The following is a 7676-nucleotide window of genomic DNA, read 5'->3' on the forward strand; positions in this document are numbered from 1 at the left end:
TTTGAGAGTGGGGAGAGTGCAGCGCAGCATCTGTAGATGTGAAAATCACCTGCATAGAACTGATAACTGAATTCATGAGAGATAATAAGAGAATCAAGTGAAACAGTATGGAGGAAGAAGAGAAGAGGCCCAGGATGGAGCCCATTGGGACACCTTTAGTTAAAGGGTGTGATCTGGATGAAGATTCAGCAAAGCAAATTGAGGAGGAACAGATAGAAAGAGATCAAGGAGAAAGTGTCTTGAAAACCTAGAGAAGAGTATCCTCTACTTTTTTTTAAATTTTATTTTATATTTATTTTATTATTTATTTCTTTTTATTTTTATTTTATTTGTAAATTTGTAAGCATTCTACCTGTGTTTTTGTCTAAATGTAAAGGTATCAGTCTTTGAAAGCCCAGAACCTAATCACATAAAAGCAACCAATAAAATGTTACATTCAGTGTAAACATGATAAGGAATTTATACTGCAACATATCCCTTGAGTGAATTGTAAAAGAAACATAATAATTAGCTACACTTCAATGTGACCTTTAAAAGGCAGTTCTGCAACTCGAAGAACTTAGACCGGAAACCCAGCTCTTGACCAGACAAGAGGATGCATGGAGTTGGAGAAAATGAGGTGGTGAGTTCACAAATAAGGTGTTCACAAGTGAGGCTGTATGGCCAATTGAATACACACACATACACACAATCTCAAAGCTGTAATTCTATATATTCATTCTTCCTATGTGCACTTCTGAAATCTCTCCCTTTTGACACAGGAAAATATATATTTATCTTTATTTTAAATATTTTTATTAAGTGTTAACCAACGTCCTTGATAATGTGGGTGTACAGATAAAATGCACCATTAGAGACTCCTAAATGGAGTTAAGAATCTTCTCCAAAAAAGTAACATGTATTTTTGTAGAAACAACCATGGAGAGTTTGAGTCAACAAAATGATAGTCATTGTGGAATTGACAGGTCTCTTGTTCCGAAAAAATGAGTGCCTTCATGGAATACCTCATAGGATTAGCTTTTGGACTTCAAGCAGAGGGCTTGAAAGAAACCCATCCTGGACTCACATGGCAAAAACTTTTCGCAAAGCCTAGAGAGAGAATTTGAGGTCCGTGGGATTCCACAGCCAAGCATGTGCTTGTTGAGACCTCCATTTAGTCCAAAGGGAAAAAGATTTCCTTATCATTTGTGTTATCAACTAAATATATTGTTATTGAAGAGAGCAGGAAAGCCTGAAGAAGCAGAGGAGTCTGAAGTGGTTAGAGCTCCAGCCCTGAAGTCAGGAGGACCTAGCTGTGTGACCCTGGGCAAGTCACTTAACCCCAATTGCCTCAGGGAAAAAAAAAAAAAAGCAAAACAAAAATAATAGGACTGTCTGAAAGCTGTGACCAAAAAATAAAAAATAAAAAAAAAACCTTGATACAATATTAAAGAAATCACCAAAGAAAATTGTCCTGAAGTGAATTGTCGAGTGGAATGATTACATTGATAATTTCATAGAGAACCCAGGGACGAAATGGAAATCTTCCTGACATTAGCACCCACCAAGTTTTAGATAGTTGATGGACACTGGGTGGAAGTTGGAAGGAGTGAAAAGCCACCTAAAGGGTCCGTAACTTTGGGAGGACCAAATCTCCCCTAATCATTCTCTTGTGATGGAAGCAGACGAGGAAATTAGTGTAAATGCGCAAAATGGAACTGTGGATAAAAACAAGCCAGCTAGCATGATATGCAGACATTGTTGCCAGGAGACCACAAGAAGGGCAGATATCTCTAATATAACTGCAGAGAAGATAGTCATATAGTTTGGACATAAAAAGAGAATGCAGCTTTCAGTTCTAGAAGCCAAATTCTGCAGATCTAACAATAGGAAAAGAAGGTGGGACCAGAAATGAAGATTATCATCATGAAGATACTAAATTCCTTTTCTCTTTTAGAAGCAGTGGGAAATCCTATTTTCTCAGTGTTTTAGTCTGAAAGCCTTAGTCTCATCTGAGTAGAAAAACTGTTAGTACTTAAATTGCAAGTAAGTATCCTGATCTAAAATCTTTTTTTACATACTTATTAAAAATCTAACCAGTGAAAGATTCTGAGGAGATGGTAGAAGAGGTCAGAAAAATCCAAGTTTTCCAGATTTCTCTCATAAACAAAACAAAAATTGTACCTCAGGGCAAACATAGCCAAGAGACAGAATAGGGAGACAGCTAGAGATGACCCAAAGACAGACCGCATGATGCAGATTGGCCCAGAATGAAGTGGTAACACCTCCAGGCTAGCTCTACAGGAACAGCAAGTAGCAGTTTGAAGGTGGGCTCAGCCTGGACCACAGGAACTTTCACCTCCTGGACATTGTGAAGAGTCAGGGGTCTGAGTCCAGGAAGACAGAGAAAGCCTCTGCTAGTAAGGAATGCCGTCTGCTTTTCTGCCATGGCCCTGGGCCAGAAGGAACCAGTACACCCAAGTGCAGAAGCAGTGGGGCAAAGAAGTCGCTGGCTGTGAACGCTTACAGGAGGATGGAGTTCTTGGATTCCAAGCCAGAGGGGAGAACTGAAATCAGAGGCACTGGCCCCACCCCCACCCCCATTCCAGGACTACAGGTGATTATACTACAAAGTCCTTGTTTTTTTAAAAATGGGCAGACCAAAAAAAAAGAACCCAGTCATAGAAAGTTACTATTGGAATAAGGAAGACAATGGTTCACCTTTAGAAGAGGACATTGAAGTTAAAAAAAAAAAAAAAAAAAAAAGCCTCTCACGCCAAAGAATAATGTTAAAGAATCCTTAAAACTAAAAAAAGACTTTAAAAATCAAATGAAAGAAATTGAGGAAAAACTTAAAAAAAAAAAAAAAAAAGAACCAAGGAAAAATAAGAAAAGGAGATCAGAGTTTGGTTTTTTCTGTTTTTTTGTTTTGTTTTTGTTTTTGTTTTTGCTGAGGCAATTGGGGTTAAGTGACTTGCTCAGGGTCACACAGCTAGGAAGTGTTAAGTGTCTGAGATCATATTTGAACTCAGGTCCTCCTGACTTCAGGGCTGGTGCTCTATCCACTGACAACCTAGCTGCCTCAGTCCAATTATTTTTGAGTTTTATTCATATCTTTTGGGGTTTTGTTTGTTTTACATTCTCTCCTATTTTTCATTATATTTTATTTCTTGGCCTCATAACTTAGTGGCTTCCCATTGCCCAATTGTGTTAAATAAACATTTTCTTCTTTAAAACTTTGATCTCAGGGCAAGCTAAATGGTGCAGTGGATAGAGCACCAGTCCTGAAGTCAGGAGGAACTGAGTTCAAATATGATCTCAGACACAATACTTCCTAGCTGTATGACCCTGGGCAAGTCACTTAACCCCAATTCCCTCAGGAAAAAAAAAAGCAAAACAAAAATAATTGGACTATCTGAAATCTGTGACCAAAAAAAGAATCTTGATACAATATTAAAGAAATCACCAAAGAAAATTGTCCTGAAGTATTAAGATTACAAGGTGCTAACTCAGGTTGTCTAAATAATTCTCTAGCTCAGAATTCACACCTTTAGTTCACATTTTTAAAAGGAGTTTACACCTTTTGTCTTCTGAAAGGAGTTTACACCTTTGGAATACCCACAAGCCATTCTTTGGGAGGATATAAGGCCACCAAGGCTGCTTCCAGGGAGATTGAGTTTATACGGCCAGTCTGGAAGGAGACAGTCTAGATTGGGATAAGAACAAGACTTCCCTGGAAAACTTCAGGGGAGAACTTCAGGGAAGCTCGAGGACATTCAGAGCCAGGATTCAGGAAGAAGAGGATTTGAGATTCTAACTTTGCTCTGGCTGGAGGCTCCAGAAGCCTCCCAAGAAACCTCCTCACAAAGGAAAAGATTTTACAAAAAAGAAACCTCCTCCCAGAGAACCATTTCAATTGAGAGACCATCAGGACATTACACTGAAGTGGTACAACATGAGAGAAAGTAGAAATAGAAAAAAATCCATTGATCAATGAGGTGGTGATCACCACCTCAAAGAGATCCTACAAGGAAAATATATAAAAACATTGTTTCTCAAAGAGAAAATTTTTATAAGAAACAAACAAAAATCCAAATTAAATATGGTGGAGCTACAATTATAACTGCACAGGATTTATCAGCAGCTACAATAAAAGACCACATAGAGTGTTATATATTTACAGTCAAAAGAATTAAGCCTCTGGTCAAAAATCTTAAATTCAGCAAAATTAAGGATAATCTTGAATTTTTAAAATGGGCATTTGATAAATTTTCAGATTTTCAAGATTTTATCTAAACCTTAATGCAATAGAAAATTTAACATAAGAAGAAATATCAATGGCTAAATTGAAAGGACTCAATAAGGACATGCTTTATATGTGGAAATGTAATATGTTTAAGATTGACCTTAGTAATTGAGTAGTCCAAAGGAAAGATTGAGGAAGAACTGAGTATGATCTGACTATAAAAAGCAAAAACCATCCAGTAAAAGGTGAACATAGTAATTATGTTATACAAACAAAATACAGAGGAAGAACCCATATAGAAGAATTAGATGGGGAAGAAGACAGGTAGTTCTGAAAACCTCACATCAAGAATTGTTTAAATAGGGAATAATACATGTATGGTAAATAGGTATGTGTATTTGGATTTTTTAGAATATGCTGAAATTAAGCTGTTATAGTAGCTCAAAAACTCTAAACTTTGTACCATTGTTTAATCTTGATATTAGATTATTATATATATAATATATATAATATTATGTAGATAGAATATATTAATATATATTATATTATTACACATATAATTATATATAATATATATTATATAATTATAAGATATAATATATAATGTATATATATTCTATATAATTATATAGATTATATAGATTAGTGCCTAGAAGTTCAGTATCCAGACATGACCAATCAGCCAGGAAGCCATTTGATGGGAGAAAGGGATTACAATTGGGGAGAATAGAGTGATATGCAGCTGGGACAACTGAGATATCCCCTGGAGAGGTGAAATCTGTTCCTCTCCAGCCTATAGATCCCTTGCCTCCAGGCACAGTAAGCTTGACCATTTCACCTCCTGAGAGTACTTACAAAACAGTGTCCATCCATACACTGATGTGGGAAACTGGAGAATGTGTAGATAATATCCTGGTCACTAATACAGGTAGACAAGGTGTGACTTATCAGCCAAGAGAAGTAGTAGCATCAAGTTTACTGATACAGCCACCTAATAAGCAAACTGGTGATAGTCACCCAGATTCTGACTCCAAGCAAAAAAAAAACCCCAGGAATATACTCGACAGCAGCTGTGACAGCTGACCAACCTATGCTTAAAAGAACGCTAAATTATTAATATTAATTCTTAATATATGTTTCAAATGGCAAAGCATTTAAACAGTTGAATGAAAAGTGAGTCAAATTATCGGAAGAAATTAAATATTTTTGTGTGTGCCACTTTCACATCTGGAAAAAAAATCTAGCAGGGCAAGTCATTTAACCCTGTTTGCTTCAGTTCCTCATAACCAATCTAGTAACTTGGTCAAGAAAACTCAAAATGAGATCATGAAGAGTTATGCATTGTAGCGAGCTGTCGTCTCTAGAAGCTGCCGGATTACTCTCTGGGAAGAGATCTGCTGTGTCTACTCAAATCTCTCAGACAGATTCTTCTTCCTGTAGTGAACCATTGTCTCCAGGCAGTTGCTGTTAACTCTTGTCCTTAGAAGTGACTTCCCTTCCTGCAGAGAGCCCCGTCAGGCCTGATGTAATGCAGAGACCCTCTTCTTGAATCCTGGCTCTGAATCTCCTCCAGCTCTTATCCTTCTCCAGGCCGATCTGCTCTCTGGGCCCAGTGCTGTCTCTTTTATCCTCCCAGAGAATGGGCGTGGGATAATGCAAGGGCTTCTGGGAAGAACCACCCCAGCCAATGAGCTTGCCCCCTCTATCAAGTCAACCTGAGTTCTCACCTTGTAATTGTCCAGAAAACCTGAATTCTCACCTTGTCACTGTCCAGACAACCTGAGTTCTCACTTAGTAATCCTAACAATGCATGACTGGAATGAACAACAAAACTAATAAAGTATTGGCTAATCTCATTTTTAAAAAGTAAGAAAAACCAAATTACCAAAATGAAAAAAAGGAGAAAAGGAAAATCTACAAGTGAAGAGGAATTAAAATAAATTATAAGAAACTATTTTGCTCAATTATATGCCCCAAATATTGGGAAATGAAATAGATGAATATTTACAAAAATATAAACTGCCCAGATTAATTGAACAAGACAAAGTAGTTATAAAACCCAATTTCAGAGAAATAATTTTTAAGTTTTAAAGAAATTTCCAAACAAGGAAAAAGAAACAGGATCAGATAGATTTGCAAATAAATTTTATTAAATTTTCAATAAATTTCAAAATTACATAAATTGTTTACAAAAATAGAAGTAAAAGGGATTCTACCTAATTACTTTTTTGAGATAAATTTGGTCCTTATGTCTAAAATAGGTAGTGATAAAACAGAAAAAGAAAGCTATAGACTACTCTCTAATAAATATCAATACAATAATGTATTATAAAATATTATTCAAAAGGCTTCATCAAGATTACCTACTATGAACAGACTATTTTTATACTATTAATTTAGAGTTTGTTCCAAGTTAAACATAATAAAATATGAAAAGAATATAATAAAACATAATAAACAATATCCACAAGTCACACAATTATATCAGTAGATTCGAGAAAGGCTATTGACAAAATGTCATTTTCATGTTAAAAATATATTTTTTAAGTCACATATGTAGTAAATAGTTGAGCTTGGATTTGAACTCAGTTCTTCCTGCCGCTAGAGTCAATGCTCTATCCACTGTGTCACCTAGCTGTTCCTATGTTGATAATTCTAAAGAGCATAGGGATGAGACTTCCCATGCTAATGTGGAGCACTGAGGAAGGAACCTTCTGAAGCTCTCCCAGATTCCCTTCCAAACAACTAGAAAATGAACTCAGAATTGATGTAGGAGCAGAGAAGCCAGTTACTCGCATTTCAGGAAAGGTTTGTCTCACTGGGGTGTCAAGGGAGAGAGGTCCAAGAACAGTAGCAACTTCTTCACAATCCACCAAGGAGGCCCTATCAGCCTGCAAATCAACAGCCTCATGGGCAAGGAAGCAGTCTGAAAAGCATAGCAAGGCCCTAATGTAGCAAACCCACTCCCAATACTAGCCACCAGGGGGGCTTGACCCCATTGCTGACCAGTAGTGAAACCCTGCTCCACAGCTGGCCAACAGCAGCACCTCACCCATGGGGCCTGCCAGCAGAGAGACTCCGTTTCCATAACAACCCAGCATCAGGGCTCCATGCCTGCAACCCCAGCAACAAGATTTCTTCTCCAGAGCCAAACACTAGAAAGATTCTGTTACCATAGCAACCCAGAAGAAGGACCCCTACCCCTGGGGCAGGCCAGCAACTAAACCCTACCTACACCCAGGGGAAGATAAAAGGGAGGCTCCCATCTTCCCTACCTCCCTCCACTCAGTACAGCCAGAAGGGTAACCTACCCTCCAATAAAAGCAAACAGCTAATTCCCAAAGCCTAGGGAAAGTTAACAGTAGTAAGACCTTGAGCTGCAGCACAAAAAAACTTGGCACAGTGCAGGACCAGAGCCCAACTCTCCTATAAAAACACTAAGTTCAAAAAA

This window comes from Sminthopsis crassicaudata, chromosome 1 (assembly GCF_048593235.1).
Source record: "Sminthopsis crassicaudata isolate SCR6 chromosome 1, ASM4859323v1, whole genome shotgun sequence".
In the NCBI taxonomy this organism is placed as follows: domain Eukaryota; kingdom Metazoa; phylum Chordata; class Mammalia; order Dasyuromorphia; family Dasyuridae; genus Sminthopsis; species Sminthopsis crassicaudata.